Source organism: Callithrix jacchus, chromosome 16, assembly GCF_049354715.1.
Source record: "Callithrix jacchus isolate 240 chromosome 16, calJac240_pri, whole genome shotgun sequence".
Lineage (NCBI taxonomy): Eukaryota > Metazoa > Chordata > Mammalia > Primates > Cebidae > Callithrix > Callithrix jacchus.
The window spans coordinates 54259167-54275400 of record NC_133517.1 but is presented as its reverse complement, the minus strand read 5'-3'; the positions used below and the strand labels follow the sequence as shown (position 1 = coordinate 54275400).

General features: G+C 53.8%; 1 long non-coding RNA gene across 42 annotated transcripts in view; it reads right to left on the bottom strand.

Moving 5' to 3' along the window:
* The window catches only part of LOC128929888 (uncharacterized), a 34862-nt gene that overhangs the window by 8721 nt on the left and 9907 nt on the right, over positions 1-16234 (bottom strand). For 26 of the 42 annotated variants that reach the window (XR_013528017.1, XR_013528048.1, XR_013528018.1 and 23 more), the window contains 7 exons: positions 15928-16030; positions 14275-14452; positions 7633-7699; positions 6627-6875; positions 4769-4903; positions 2191-2314; positions 338-1366 (listed from right to left, as the gene is read on the bottom strand). This is a non-coding gene — a long non-coding RNA (uncharacterized LOC128929888). Of the gene's footprint in view, positions 1-337; positions 1367-2190; positions 2315-4768; positions 4904-6626; positions 6876-7632; positions 7700-8646; positions 8755-9660; positions 10336-14274; positions 14453-15927; positions 16031-16234 lie in introns of all 42 variants that reach the window. The other 16 variants (XR_013528031.1, XR_013528036.1, XR_013528045.1 and 13 more) reach the window with 8 other exon arrangements.

The window sequence follows — 16234 nt, the reverse complement described above, 5'->3', positions numbered from 1 at the left end:
CGAGGAGTTAAGACAGGGCGTGGCATCGGTTAGGAGTGGCAGTAGGAGGTGAGCAGATGATGGGCTTGAGTGTGGGGGGCCAGTGAGTTGGAGAGTGGCCCCCACAGTCTGGAGAATGTCTCATCCTAAAAGGGAGACAGGGCGCGAGGGTCTGATTAAAAAAGAGTGGGAAAAGGGGTGTCCCTTGAGGACACAGGCTAAAGGATGGGTTTGATTAGGACAGGAAGGCTTGCCATCAGTTCCCATGACTGAAACCTGGGAAGGTGTGCTAGGTCCTGAGTAGGAAGGCAACACAGAATAGGTAGCCCCGTGTCCACTGAGAAGGAAATGGACTTACCCGCTACCTGCAGCGCTACCCTGGGCTCAGCAAGGGTGATGGGTGTCTTCAAGTCCGGGCTGCGTCAGTTGTCCAGAAGGCTGAGAAGTTCAAGCAATGGGATTGCTTCCTACGGACCAGCCTGCCCTCCACATAGAGGTGTGGGGGGTGGGCCTGTAGTCCGGGACGGTCAATCACTGCTCCAGTGTCCCAGCCGCTTGCAGTCTGGGCAGGGCTTGGTAGGTAGTCAGGGACATGGACACTGACGTGCCCAGTGTCCCTCCTGACCGCACTTGAAACAGGGCCCAGGCGGAATGCCTCCGGAGTTCTTGACAGGTTTTGATGGACCCCCTCCACCAGGCGCCTGGTGGGCTGCCGGCTTCAGGGCTGCCACAAGAGCTTGGGTTTGGAGGCTTACCTTTTGCTGTAGACAGGCCTGGAGGGTGGCCTCAGCCTTTTCCTCTCGGCCATTAAAAACTTTAAATGCCATGTTTACCAGGTCTCGTATGGGAGTTTGGGGGCCCTCCTCAGCCTTTTTAAGTTTCTTTCTAATGTCAGCCGCTGACTGAGAGATGAAATGGGTGGCTAGGACTGTAGCCCCCTGCTATGGAGGCTGGATCTAGCCGGGTATAGAGGATCATAGCATTAGTTAATTGGTCAAGGAAGGCAGCTGGGTTGTCATCGGGACCCTGAGTTATTTCCCTCAACTTATCATAATTAACTACCTTTTGGGCTGTGCTTTGCATGCCTGCGAGGCACGGTAGCATTTGGTCTCAGCAGCGGTGGCCATCCTGACCAGTTTGATAATTCCAATTAGGGTCGACCTTGGGGACCGCTGCCCCACCTACTGGCATCTGATTGTGAGATGTACCTGATCAGCGTGTGCCCGGGCCGCCATAAGGATGCGGTCTCACTCGTCTGGGGTGAGGGTGGAGGACAGAATCACACAGGTACCATGGCAGGTGAGGTGGTAAGCCTGGGTGAGGTAGCGGAATTCTTTGGTGTAAGCAGTAGGCTTGGTGGAAGATGACCCTAGGCGTTTCTCAATGGCTGTTAGATCAGAGAGGGAGAAGGGAACATGTACACGAATGCCTTCTGCTCCGGTGACCTCGCGAAGCGGGTAAAGGAAGGAGGTTTCATCATTATGCGCACAGCGCGAGCAGGTGTGAGCACCGACAGGAGAGGCTAAGTTGGGAGCAGGAAGAGGAGGAGCTGGAGGGGGTTGAGGTTCCACATATGGCGGAGGATTTGTGGGTCGGGCGGGTGGAAAGGAGTTCTTTGGGTGGGTCGGGGTCAGAAGAGGAGGATGATGGAGGGGCCGAGGGCGGTGAGGGAGTTTCTTTGGCCAGGAGCACCTGAGCGGTGGTGCAAGAGGAACAGAGGGTGGGACGGGAGCGAAGATACCAGAATGTAGGGGACCTCCAACCATTTACCATTTCTTTGACAGAAATCGTCTAAATCAGAATGCCAAGATTGAAAGTTCCCTCTGGTTGCCACTGGACTGGTTGTCCAGAGGATACTGGGGTCAGGCCACAGTGGAGAGGAAAAGCAGCCTTTTTTTTTTTTTTAATGAAGCGGCCCAGCTTGGGTAAATTCTGGACTAGACATCCCAGTGGTGACTTGGGGTCTAGGTGGGACTCCTGATTGTCCCGGACCTCAACACCTGAGTACAGGAGATTACAGGGAAGGACAGGAGTATTAGGGACGTCTCTACAATATTCCTGTCTTCTGGGGCAGGCGAACGAGGGCAGCAGGACATCTCTGCGAGGCCCACAGCTCAAGATGGGAGTCCCTGATGCGGCCACAATTACGGACAGGGTACCCCAAGGTTCAGGGCAAACAGAGGATGGGGTTACGGGCAATAGGAGTCTTACCGAGTGATGGCTGCAGACAATTGGAGGGGTGGCGGCTCCCTGGTTCAGCTTAGGGTGCAGGAGTCAGTTTCCCCAGGAGGGGTCTTGAACTGCTCCCAGGTTTCAGCACCACTTGTAAGGGTTACTGCCAAGTTTAAAATGAAGAAACTGAAGCCAGTATAAGAAAATTAAATGCCAGTTTATTCAGCTCCTGGGCAAGGTTGTATGGTCCAGAGAAAGGGGGACAGAGAAGTCACACTGACTTCCTGGGGCGTGGGGTTTTTGCGGCTATGAGGAATGAACAAGAGCTGGGTGCTCTGATTGGCTCTGGGGGAGCGGGATTGGGCCGTTATTGATTGGCAGGTTGTCGGGCGGGTTTTTTGGTGCAAGATATGGTTAGGGTTGCATCAACCGGAATTCCCAACTGGAAGGCTGGGTGCAGAGCTGGGTACTGGGTGCAGAGCTGGGTGGCTGTCCGGGCTCCTGATGAGGCATCCGGCCTTACAGTGGTTTTGAGTTTCTTGGGATGACTGAGGGAAATGTGAGCCACCCACTGGCCAAGGGTCCTGGGGCACGACTACAGAGATTCCCCCACAAGGCACAGGGGAGGGCGGAAGACTTCCACGCCCTCTCTGGGCACCCCCTTCCTGACTGCCCCGGTCTGGCTGTGGCTTGGAACTGCCTCCTGCAGTTCTCTGCTCCAGGTAAGGCTTGACTGGGAAGAATTCTGGGCCTGTCGCTGCCATTTCCAAGACAGCCGCATTGCTTTCATGGCTCTTACAGGCACTGATTTTGTTAAAATGCATTAACTTAGGGTTGTGAAGCCTGTAGGGGCAGATTTGGCGGCCCCACAGTTAACTAACCCCCGACTCCTGGGCCAGTGGTGAGGTGGGAAGATGAGCCTGTCTCCCATGCTGAGCCAGGACCCTCGGGTCAGCTGAAGGTGACCTTCCAGGTGCCCGCAGAGGTCAAAGCACCTGTCCCCTGAAGGAACTTGCCCTTCTGAGCCTCAGCCCTGCTCATAAATCAGGCATTCAGCTTGCAGTCAAAGATCTCCAAGCAAACAAGGGGAGTCGGCTGACTGAGGGCAGCTGGTGTCGGCCAGAACTCAGATCCCGAAACTCCCCATCCAGGTGAGAGGACAGGTATGTAGGAGGTGTTTAGAGGAGTCACACAGTCGCAGTGATGAGAAAGCTGTAGGATACATACTACCACGCACAAATAGGCAGGCCTTCTTAAAGAACTTTTGGGACACTTTTGGAGGCCTAGGAGGAAGGATCACTTGAACCCAGGAGTTCAAGACCAGCCTAGGCAACATAGGGCTGGGTGCGGTGGCTCACGTCTGTAATCCCTGTGGGAGGCTGAGGCAGATGGATCACCTGAGGTCAGGAGTTCGAGACTAGCCTGGCCAACACGGTGAAATCCTGTGCCTACTAAAAATAAAAAATTAACTGGGTGTGGTGGTGCACACCTGTAATCCCAGCTGCTCAGGAGGCTGAGGCAGGAGAATCCCTTGAACTGGGGAGGCAGAGGTTGCAGTGAGCCTAGATCATGCAATTGCACTCCAGCCTGGGCAAAAAGAGCAAAACTCCATCTCAATAAAAAAAGGAAAATGATCTGAGTGATGGTCGTAGATGTAAGATGCAGTGGCAAACAGAATTACAAATATGAATATGCACGTAAGAGTGACGTCAGCTAAAATGCCGGACAGCAGGAGCGTGTAAATTAGAAGGGATGGAAATGTTCTAAGACCCTCCTGTTGTTGGGAAGAGGATGTAAGATAGTTAAATGTGCATACTGTAATTTAATGTTAATTACTAAAAGAGTGTAACCAGTCTATACATCTCCAATCGAATAACAAAAAAAACACGCTGTAATTTCAAATGTAGTCCCAGCTGCTTGGGAGACTGAGGCAGGAGGATCTGAGTTTGGATCCTCAGACCGGGAGTTTGAGGCAACAGTGAGCTATGATTGGGCACTGTACTCCAGCCTGGACCACAGTGAGACCCCATAAAATAAATAAATAAATGAGCAGAAACTCCTGTCAATTAAAAAATAAGAAATCAGGCTGGGCCTTAGCGCAGTGGCTCACGCCTGTAATCCTAGCATTTTGGGAGGCCAAGGTGGGTGGATGGCTTAAGCCCAGGAGTTTGAAACCAGCCTGGGCAACATAGGGCCCCATCTCTACAAAAAAATAAGGCGGGCATGGTGGAGCATGCCTGTAGTTCCAGCCACTAGGGAGGCTGAGGTGGGAGGATCATCTGAGCCTGGGAGGTCAAAACTGCAGTGAGCTGTAGGCATTCACGCCGCTACACTCCAGCCTGGGCAACAGAGTGAGACCCCCTCTCAAAAAAATCAGACACAAAACTGAGCAAATTAATGGTGGAAACAAATCTAAGTATTTCCCTAATCACAGTAAGCTGTATGGAATTGTCAGTTAACAGGTAAATGTCAGGGCCGGGTGTGGTGGCTCACGCCTGTAATCCCAGCACTGTGGGAAGCCGAGAGCCAGATCACTTGAGGTCAGGAGTTCCAGACCAGCCTGGTCAAGGTGGTGAAACTCCATCTCTAGTAATAATACAAAAATTACCTGCATTACCTGGCATGCACCTGTAATACCAGCTACTTGGGAGGCTGAGGCACGAGAATCAGTTGAATCCGGGAGGCGGAGGTTGCAGTGAGCCACGATCACACCACTGGACTCCAGCCTGGGGGTCACTCAGTGAGACTCCACCTCAAAAAAGGAAAAAAAAATGATGTATTGGAAATGGAAACGTGACAGGCAACATTAACAAGAAGGCTGAAAGCGGGGAAATCTTTCTGAAAGAATGAAAAGGCAAAGAAGGTGGGTGATGGGCTCGAAAGGTTAAGACCAACAGGAATTCCAAGGGGTGAAAAACGAGGTCGGGACAAATGGTGGGAATGAAATTGTTAGAGAAATGATTTCCCCCAGAACCAGGAAACACGAGTCTCCAGAGAAAAGCACCCGCCAGAGTCCTGCACTAAGATGCTGAGATAGCACACGTCATCTCACAGCAGGTGTGGGTCATAGCCCAGCCATCTCCACCGGGAGTGCGCCGCTCATGCCTGCGTACAGGACAGAGCGGGGTGACGGCTGCAACTGCAGTGTGGCCCACTCATGGCCATGTGATCTAGGGCCAGTTTCTTAACCTTTCTGTACCTCAGTTTCCTCATCTGAAAAATGGACACAGCAGTACCTGTGTCACAGAGGACTGACCAAAAGCAGTGCCAGACACACAGCAAACACCTCACTGCAGCTGCTCCCAGTGCCCTGGGACCCACAGCCCAAACCTGCCAACGATCCTGGCAATCTACAGTTGGCAGGCAAAGGCCAGCACTGGTCTACACAGCATTCCCGCTGGGGACACAGAGGACAGGCAGGCCAGCACTGGTCTACACAGCATTCCCCCGGGGACACGGAGGGGAGGCGGGCCTGGGCTGGTCTACACAGCATTCCCCTGGGGACACGGAGGGGAGGCGGGCCTGGGCTGGTCTACACAGCATTCCCCTGGGGACACAGGGGAGGTGGACCTGGGCTGGTCTACACAGCATTCCCCCTGGGGACACGGAGGGGAGGCGGGCCTGGGCTGGTCTACACAGCATTCCCCTGGGGACACAGAGGGGAGGTGGGCCTGGGCTGGTCTACACAGCATTCCCATCTCCCCGCCAGGACATGAGGGACAGAAGGGCTGGGTGGGCTGGTACCACTCACTCCTGCCACCTCGAGCCTTCTCTCCTCCTCTGGCCATTTTTCTTCTCTCCCTCTGGACACCCCAGCATCAACTGGCTTCTCCTTCCACTTGTCTCTACCTCCAGCCAGCTTCCGGCCACCCCAGCTTTCTCTTCTTGGGGTTTTTCACCAGTCCCCCCACCTCTCAGGGCAATGGCAAGCCCCCCTGCCCCCGGCTGGCCGAGGTGCCCCCCAGCTCACTCCCACACCGTGCTTTCCTGTCTCCCTCCAGGTCCTGCACTTTTAATTTTCATTTCTTTGGTTTTCGAGTCCATTCCTCCCCAGCTTTGTCTTCCTCCTTTTCTTTTCTGGGAACCAAGGCCTCCTGTCCCACCTTGCTGCCACTACCTGTCTGTCACCTCCTTCTTGGTCTTCCCACCCACACTTTTCCCTACTTATCTTCCTTCTGTGCTCATCTCCCCTGTAACTCTCCCTCCTCCTCAACATGGCCAGCCTCGTCCTCTGTGCTGGGTGAGCACCACGCCCCCGCTGTGCACCTGCTCCTGGCCCTGCTCCGCACCTCTCCCGTGGGGGCCGCCCTGTCCATCCCCACCACCCGCCGCACCTCTCCCGTGGGGGCTGCTCTGTCCATCCGCACTGCCCGCCTGAGTGTGCTCCTCCCCGGCCCGTCTTGGCCCCTGTCTTCTGCTCCCCGCAGCTGAGGGCCTCAGGCCTGCCCCTCCATTCCCCGCCCCCCGCCGCTCACACGGCCTCCATGCGTCTCCCCACACGTTTCTCTTCGGATTTTCTTTCTTTTGTCTTGGTTTGTGCTTCCTTTCCACATAGCCCTTGCCCAGGCCAGTGTCCATGAGCTCACGGACCAGGTCCTCTCCAGCTGGGCACCAACTGCAAGCGCTGCATCCTTCTCTCTCTTCTCCTGGGTTCCAGGGCCCCAGGCACATGGACTGAGGGCCATCTTCATCCCATCTGCAGGACCTCCGTGCAGCCTTGGAACCTTGCCCAGAGCAGTGAGCACCCATCATGAGAGGGGCCACATGGTCACGAGCCCCTGCCCAGAGACGTCAGAGGAGGAGGGAAGATTCCCCTCCCACCCCAGCACTGACAGCTCTCTGTGGACCTAACAAATGTTTGAACTGAGCTTCTTGATCTCAGCCCCTGTGGCCTCTGTCAGGAGCAGAAACCAAGTGCAGTGAGCAAAGCGGCCAGGGGTCGGTGTGGGGCTGCTCCCAACTCCAGAGCAGGCGCAGGCCACACCAGGCCATGCCGCCAGCATCCACCCTGACCCGGATCCGGACAGTGCTAACTTTTATTTTTATTGAGACAGAGTCTTGCACTGTCACCCAGGCCGGAGTGCCGTGGCATGATCTCAACTCATGGCAATCTCCACCTCTCTGGTTCAAGCGCTGCTCCTGCCTCAGCCTCCCAAGCAGCTGGAATTACAGGTGCCCACCAGAACACCCAGCTAATTTTGTATTTTTAGTAAAGATGGGTTTCACCATGTTGGCCAGGATGGTCTCAAACTCCTGACTTCAGGTGATCCGCCCACCTCGGCCTCCCAAAGTGCTGGGATTACAGGTGTGAGCCACCCCACCTGCCCGCTATTTCACAATAAAATCTTAGAAGAAAATCAGACCCTAAGTTCACTCACTGTTTTCTCCTATCTGCAAAAATAAGCATTCACCAGGCGTGAGTGCCCGTGAACTGACTCATCAGAATTGCGTGAATATGTAGTTTACTATTGAAATGCCTACCTGGCCTTTTCTCTTGGGTGGCTTTTCACGGTTACTAATCTTCACTGGCTTGGTGATCTGTGCAGATCTAGAAAACACATTTATACATAAATATGCAACTCTGCGGCTCATTTAGAGTTGCCATTTTAACAATAGGAAAAGAGGGCCGGGCCGGTGACTCACACCTGTAATCCCAGCACTTTGGGAGGCCGAGACAGGTAGATCATGTGGTCAGGAGTTCAAGACCAGCCTGGCCAACATGATGAAACCCTGTCTTTACTAAAATGCAAAACTTAGCTGGGCGTTGTGGTGCATGCCTGTAATCCCAGCTACTCAGGAGGCTGAGGCAGGAGAATCGCTTGAACACAGGGTGGGCGGTGGGGGGGGTGAGGTGGAGGTTGCGGTGAGCCAAGATCAGGCCATTGGACTCCAGCCCGTACAACAGAGCAAGACTCTGTCTCAAAAAATAAAAAATAAAAAAACCCAGAGAGAGTCAAGACCACCTCTCGGAGGCCTCCCATATTTTTAATGACCCTTCTCCTGTTTTTACAAAGCATGCCTGGCAAAGCGGCTGGTAACCTACATGCTGAGGCATCAAAGAGCCTCTGACTCTGCGCATGGCACCAGCTGGTGGTACAAGTGCCCGCCCAAGGCCAGAAGCTGCAAACATATATCAGCCCCTCCCAGCCCCAGGAAGAGTGGGCAGGCAGCAAAAGGCAGCTCCTGGGCACCTCCGGGCCCATCTCTCCCCACCAACACTACAGCAGTTCAGAAAGGGAACTTTTCCAGTTTCATCTGGGAAAATGGTCCTTCAAAAGTCACTTTTGAAGAAGTCATGTGAGAAAATATATTCAGAAACAAAACCCACACTAAACAGAGAGGAACAGACACTTTGTGTAAGTGGGAATGGCACAGGCCCCACTTCAGACTGCACACTGGGTTGGGGGTGCTGTTCCGGGGAGCCCCAAGGAGGTTACAGGGTGCCAGGACCCTGGTGTGAACCTGCCTACTCACCGGCTGGCTGCCCATGCTTACCGGCACCTCACCACAACGGCTCTCACTGCACCACCTGAACATTAGAGCACACACCCACGTCAACACAGACAGGAGGCAGTGAAACGCGCGTCTTGGAAAGAACAATTTCTGAAAATGTGAGATTTCTGAAAATTACCCGCCAGAGATGCCAGAGGAAGAGGGAAGTTTCACCTCCCCACCCCAGCAACGACTGCTCTCCATGGGCCTAACAAATGCTTCACGTGGGCTTTGGAAATGGTTTGCTGACCTCAGCCCTCATGACCTCCGTCAGGAGCAGAAACCAGGGGCAATAAACATAGGGGTCAGGGGTCAGCTTGGGGCTGATTTCTGAAAATCATGTTACAGCCCTACTGAGGCAGAGGCCTGGGCCAGCAGAGAAAGGCAAGGAAGCCCCGCCATAGCACAGCTGGGACTGGAATCCAGGCAGGGGAGCCCTCAAAGATGATGCCAAGTCTGTGCCTGAGAAGACAGACAGCAGCTCCACCGAATCAAAAGGACCAGGGAGGGAAGGGCGGCCGACACCCAGGCTCCTCTCGGATGTGCTGACTGCAGAGGCCTGGAGTTCCATGGGGAGGCCTCTGCCCCAGCCCAGCACAGCCCTCCTGCCTGAGGAAGGAGAGGAGGGACACCAGAGGGACCAGCAAGGAACTACCCCAGAGCAGTGGCAGGGGCTCAGGTGGCTCCGGTGGCTCCAGGCAGACCCTGAGACCCCACCCCCGCTGGCCAGCAGCACCTAGTCCCCCCAGTCTCTGGGACTCCCCCAGCCCCACACCCACCCGGGAGACAAAGGCAAGGCTCCCACTCCCCAGACACTCCATTACTCAGCGAGGACCCTGTACCCCTGCCTGCCGCACAGCACCATTCCCCAGCTGTCACAGACCCCACAGTGATCCCTGCCACTCCCAGACGCCCCTCCCCAGTAATCCCTCTGGTGGGGGGCATAGAGGGAGAGGTGCAGACGCTGTCCCATCAACAAGCCAGGCTCCGTGGCGTCTGGAAGTGCAGGGCCCGCACCTAAGGTGATTAACTGGTACGACCAAGGCAAGGACACCAAACAGCGGAGGAGGAGCGACCTCAGCTGCGCGAGGTGAGCAACAGGAACAAGGCCAAGCAGGAGACGGGTGGATGGGTGCCGAGGGAGGAGCACCCAGCACCGGGAGAGCTGCTGGGGCCACAGGCAGGGTCCATCAGCCACCATCAGCAGCACAGGCTGCAGTCTGGGTGGAAAAACCGGAAAGAAGGGACGGTTAAAGTTTTATGTAATAAGAGACCCAGGGGCCATGTGACTCATTCTCTACCTCATCCCAACTCAGTGACACAATTCTGGCTCCACCTGGGACAGCACAGGGGTTGTAAAAAGGGGACCTGTGGGAGACAGGTCCCGATTCCTGCACACACACACCACACTGCAGGCACCAGCCAGTCCTTCCCGAGCTGACCCTCACTGGGCAGAGCCACACGCTGAGGCAGAGCCCACAAGCCCAGTGGCAGCCAAGGTTGCCCCCACACCTGACCTGGCAGAGCCCCGTGGGAGGCAGGCCACAGGGCGTCCCTGGTGGCTGAACCAGCTCTGGGCACAGGAGACCAACAATGCCAGCATAAGGTGTCTGCAGGTCTCTGGAGGACAAGCTGCAAACTTTATGCAGACAGAAGCCAGCTGGCCTCTCCATCATCAGCACAGGCTGCAGTCTGGGTGGAAAAATCAGAAAGAAGGGACAGTCTCTCCTGCTGCCATGCATTGCTGGGCGGTGTCGCTCACACCCCACGTGGAACAGGCTCTCTCGGGCCACACTTCCCACCTCTGGCTGGCACTTCAGCAGAGTTTTTCACTGTTTTATATTAAAATGCAGATGAGGCTTGCATTGAGTAGAAAAGTTTAGCACTAACTCAGGGCTTTCATAAAATATACAAGAATACGTGACGTACCAGAACACAGAGAAGAGATAAAGTAATTCGCACTTAAAGCACAGTGACAAAGTCAGCCATCAGTAAAACGGCAACATCCAAATCATCAGCACTCCCCTAAACTGAGGTCTCACACAGCGTTTAGTCTGCACTGCTCTTCAGACAAACCCTTGTCCAACAACCCACTAGTAATGGGCAGACTCTGCAGCGGCTGATTCTGCCCAAGGAGAAGCCCAGCAGGAAACCTGCAGAAGTCACAGGCAGGCAGATGCCGGGGTAGGGGTGACGGTCCAGTGGGTGTGGACACATCTGCGTTCTGAGTGTGGCAGTGGCTCTGGCCAAAACTCACCCAACGGTCACTGTCAATGAGTAGTTTCTCATGTGTCGATAATGGTCTGTAAAGCTCACCTCTCACAAAGTGCTCCTGTCAACTCCAGCCTGAGAGAATGGGGAACCCTTTGGGCTCTCGGCCGAGGGTTTGCTTCACCTCCACAACTGCTCTGAAGCCAGTGCCAGGCCTCCTGAAGCTCAGGAGGAGAAAGTGCCAGGTTCCAATATAAGGCTGTTCCAACCTCCTGACAGGCAAGGCAGGAGCCGAAAACCCAGAGGAGTTCACTGCAGGGAGCACTTGACCACCCAACTAATGGGATCTTGAGACACCCAAGAACTTGGTTCTTGGACCAGGCACTGCCTTTCAAATTTGCTGTCCCTTGCCAAGAGCCCAAAACGATTAAAAAAAAAAAAGATATATATTTAAACAATGCAGCACCAGAGAGTACGAAAGGGGACTGTGCTGGGTGTGACAGCATGCCTGTCATCCCAGCTACTCAGGACACTGAAGTGGGAGGATCACTAGTGCTCCCAAATTGGAAGCCAGCCTGGGCAACACATCAAGACCTCATCTCTAAAAAAGTAAAGAAAAGGAAGCAGTATATATTTTAGTCCACGTTCTGCTGCCGTAACAAATAGCACAGACTGGGCAATTTATAAAGAACACAGTTATCTGCCTCAGCAGAGCCTGCCAAGGCCATCAAGAAGGTGAGGGCTTCTTGCTGTGTCACCCCAGGGCAGAATATGAAGCAGCAGGCAAGGCAGAGGGAGGACACTGAGCAAACACTATTTCCATCCGGAACCCACTCCTGTGGTAAGAAACCTACGACATCGTCCATTCACGAGGGCGGAGACAAGTCACCTCCCAAAGGACTCACTTCTTTTATTTTTTATTTTTATTTTTAGAGAAGGAGATGGAGTCTTGCCCTGTCACCCAGGCTGGAGTACAATGGCATGATCTTGGCTCACTGTGACATCTACCTCCCGGGTTCAAGGGGTTCTCCTGCCTCAGCCTCCCAAGTAGCTGAGCATATGCCACCACACCCAGCTAATTTTTTCCATTTTTTAGTAGAGATGGGGTTTCGCTATATGTTGACCAGGCTGGTCTCCTGATCTCAAGTGATCCGCCCGCCTCCCGCCTCCTCGCCTCGGCCTCCCAAAGTGCTAGAATTACAGGCTGGGCCACCCTGGCCAGGCCTCACCTCTTAGAGTAGTTACTGTTTAGTATTAAGTATCACAATCAATCAAATCGCAACATGAGTTTTAGAAAGAACACTGAAACCATAGCAGGCAGCCAGCAGGGCGAAGAGTGGAAACACTCCAGGACGTTTTCAAAGCACAACAGGAGACAGGGCAGAGCCACCCTCCGTCCAAGGTGGGCTGTGCGGGGCCACAGCCTCGAGCCCCCAGCAGGCCAGGCCTTGAAGCTCAGGCACCGAGGTGAGGATGGGTACTTGGAGCTCAGCAGGCTCCTCCATGATGTGGGTGCAGCAGCCAGGGGTCTCCCCATGCTGAGGAGGGTGGCTGCCGTGAAGGGTGCCCAGGAGACATGAAGCCTGTCCAGGGCCTCTGGGTCCCATGGCAGCCTTGCAAGCCAGAGGGGACCTCCACCCAAGGCCTCCTTCTGTGCTAAGAGCAGAGTTCCTGGAGTTGGAAAGTCCTGCCCCGAAAGCCCATGGAGAGACCCAGTCAGGGCAAAGCCCACGGAAAGCCCAGGCCCACCCCATCCAGAGACACTCCCACCAGCTCCTGCTTCTAAGTCCCTCAGTCACTGTCACAAATAGAGAGCGGCACACGTGAGGAAGTCACAAGAAGATGCCCACACAGAGGACAGCACAAGGGGTGGTAGGGGCATGAGGACACACGGGGCACAAGAGAACTGACAGAAACCAAGTCGTGGCTTTAAGAGGGCCCAGGACCTCATGGCCTGAGCCAGTTTCTGCTCAGGACTCCACGAGACTCCGTGGCCCTTCCGTCCCACACTCCCAGACAGAGCCCCCCAACCAGACCTCCCCCACAAGCCCAGCTGTGTCCTGCTAATCCTGGCATACAAAGGGGTGCCCTGCAAGGGTGCAGCAGGAGGGTCCTAAGAAGGCCAGTACCTTTCACCCAGTGTCACTGCTGTGCTCGATGGCAGATGGGGGGCCTCCAGGTGGGCCTGATCTAACCCCACGCACTGCTGAAAAGCAGTTTCCTTCGGGTGGTGAAAGAAGGAGCATCAGAAACTGGGTCCAGGTGCCTCTGCTGGCTGTGAGGATGAAGTGCCACATGGAAGAGCATGGAGAACGGACCCCAGCTGACAGCCAGCAAGAAAACGGCCCTCAGTCCCATGACTGCAGGGACTGGCCCAACCCCCAGAAGCCCGGTGCCTCGAGACAGGAGCCCAGCTGGCCAGCGCACCCCGACTCGGCCCCCGAGCTCCTAAGCTCAGGGCATTTGACCTGCAGAACTGTGAGCTATGACCAGGCAGTTTATGCCTGCACAGAACACTCACAGCAGGGTTAGAGGGCAGAACCGCGGTCTCCAGGGCAGCAGCCAAGATCACCCGAGGAGCCTCTCCTCCGGGTGCAGGTTCTCAGCTCCTCACCACAAAACTACCTGCCAGAGGTCAACAGGTGGGCCCAGGAGCCTCTTCTGTTTAATGTTTCATTAGAGAAAATCTCAGACGCTCTCAGGCATGGCACCTGCTCCCAGAGCCCCAGACGCCACACACACACAAGTCCAGCTGCCGGAAAAGGCCGCTGCAACCTTACACCACCAGGTACAGACAACTCGCCTGACCCAAAGACTAGCTTTACCTTCTGTGTCTTTCACCAATCCCAGCGTGCCAGCTCCCCAGCGCTTTGCTTTACTAGGGCCAATGCATTTTGTTTCAAAACAACAGGTAACATTTCTCTTTCCAATAAACCCCTAGCACGCTCTTTGTTTTGGTAACCAAAGACCACCCTGGTCTGTGTGTATGCCCTGAACTGCAATTCTGTTTTCCCAAATAAAACATTTTGTTTAGAGATTCATCTATGTATATATGTATTTTTTGAGACGGAGTCTTGCTCTGTCACCCAGGTTGGAGGGCAGTGGCGCAACTTCAGCTCACTGAAACCTCCACCGCCTGGGCTCAAGTGATTCTCCTGCCTCAGCCTCCTGAGTAGCTGGGATTACAGGCGCACATCGTCACGCTCAGCTAATTTTTGTATTTTTAGTAGAGACAGGGTTTCACCATGTTGGCCAGGCTGGTCTCGAACTCCTGACCTCAGGTGATCTGCCCGCCTCAGCCTCCTAAAGTGTTGGGATTACAGGTGTGAGTCACCGCACTGGCGTCATCTGTGTATTTTCATTTGACTTTGACAAGTATTAATAACTCCCACAAGCCCATTACACCAACTCAAAACTTACCAGCTGACATCCCATCTCTTTCCACTGAGTGCCCACCCTGTCCTCTCCCGACTGGGTTCTTCCCAGCAACTCCAACAGAGCATTTCCAAATGTCAGCCTGCAGACATTTCCAATCATCTCCAAAGATGAGAAGTCTTCCTTAAAGACCACACCATGGCTGGCTTCAGTAGCACATAGGCTAAAACCAGAACAATACAGAGAAGGTTGGCATGGCCCCGGTACGAGGATGACTGCGAATTCGTTGTGTTCCATTAAAAAAAATTAAAGAACACAACCACTATACACTATCGAACTTTATTTCATTTCATATTTTAAGACTGAGTCTTGTTCTGTTGCCCAGACTGGAGTGCAGTGGCACAATCTTGGCCTCAGCCTCCTGTGTAGCTGGGATTACAAGCGCCCACCACCGTGCACCAGCTAATTTTTATATTTTTAGTAGAGATGAGGTTTCACCATGTTATCCAGGCTGGTCTCAAACTCCTGACCTCAAGCGATCTGCCCGACAAGGCCTCCCAAAGTGCTGGGATTACAGGCATGAGCCACTGCACCTGGCCCACTATCACACTTTAACAACCAAATTCCTTTGTGAGGCTGAGGCAGGTGGATCACAAGGTCAGGAGTTCAAGACCACCCTGACCAAAATGGTGAAACCCCATCTCTACTACAAATACGAAAATTAGCCAGGCGTGGTGGCACACACCTGTAATCCCAGCTACTCAAGAGGCTGAGGCAGGAGAATCGCCTGAACCCAGGAGGTAGAGGTTGCAGTGAGCCAAGATCACATCAATGCACTCCAGCCTAGGCAACAGAGCGAGACTCTGTCTCAAAAAAAAAAAAAACAAACAAACAAACAACCAAATTCCTTATTATCGACTATCCACAGTGTGCTCAAATTCCCCAGCTGTCCCACCACTTAAAACAATCTTTCTGTAAATCAGAACTGAAACAAAGTCCAATGCATTTGAATAGACTCTTGGGTTCTCTTTTTATTTTTAATATAATCTACTTTAATTTCGATTTTTAGAAAACTTACTATTTTGGAAAATTGCAGGCATAATTGCAGGAAAATCTGCAGCAGGATTAGAAGCACTCCCTACTGACAGAGACCGTCCTTGACCAAACTTGAGTCTGGCTCCTGAGTCCTCCTCCTTGGCAAGGCCTGACCTTGGTCTAAACCTTGACCTACTTCATCCAGTTTCAGCAAGACTCCGCTGGTCGGCTCAGGGAAAACCCCAACTCGTGGCATCTGAGCTCCCTCAACATGGGGTTAACTCCTCCTCCGCCTACGCTACAGCTCATCACCCTGGCCTGCCTTCAGCAAGACCTTCCACCCCATGTCTCCTCAAGGGAATTTTCCAACTGCTTCTCACTGACATCGCCACGTGTCCTTGTTGCATTTGGGGTTGAGCTCAATCTCTCTCCCCTACTGCAGAACCCCATTACAGCAGCGTCTCTTGTAGAAGTCAGCCTTACCATCTTCAACAAGTGTCATAGACACTTCTCAGCCAGGCACAGTAGCTCGCTCCTGTAATCCCAGCACTTTGGGAGGCCTGAGGTCAGGAGTTTGAGACCAGCCTCGACAATATGGCGAAACCCCATCTCTACTAAAAGTACCAAAAAAAAAAAAAATGAGCTGGGCATGGTGGCACACACCTGGAATCCCAGCTACTTGGGAGGCTGAGGCAGGAGAATCACTTGAACCTGGGAGATTGAGGTTGCAGTGAGCCAAGATCAGGTCACTGCACTGCACGCCGGCCTGGGGGACAAGAGCAAAACTTGATCTAAAACAAACACACAAAAAACTTCTTTAACACCAGGCATCTATCACCCAGTCTTAGTCTTAAGGTTCTTTTAGCCCAGCCAGGCACAGTGGTTCACACCTGTAATCACAGCACGTTGGGAGGGCGAGGCAGGCTGATCACAAGGTCAGGAGATTGAGACCAGTCTGGCCAACTCAGTG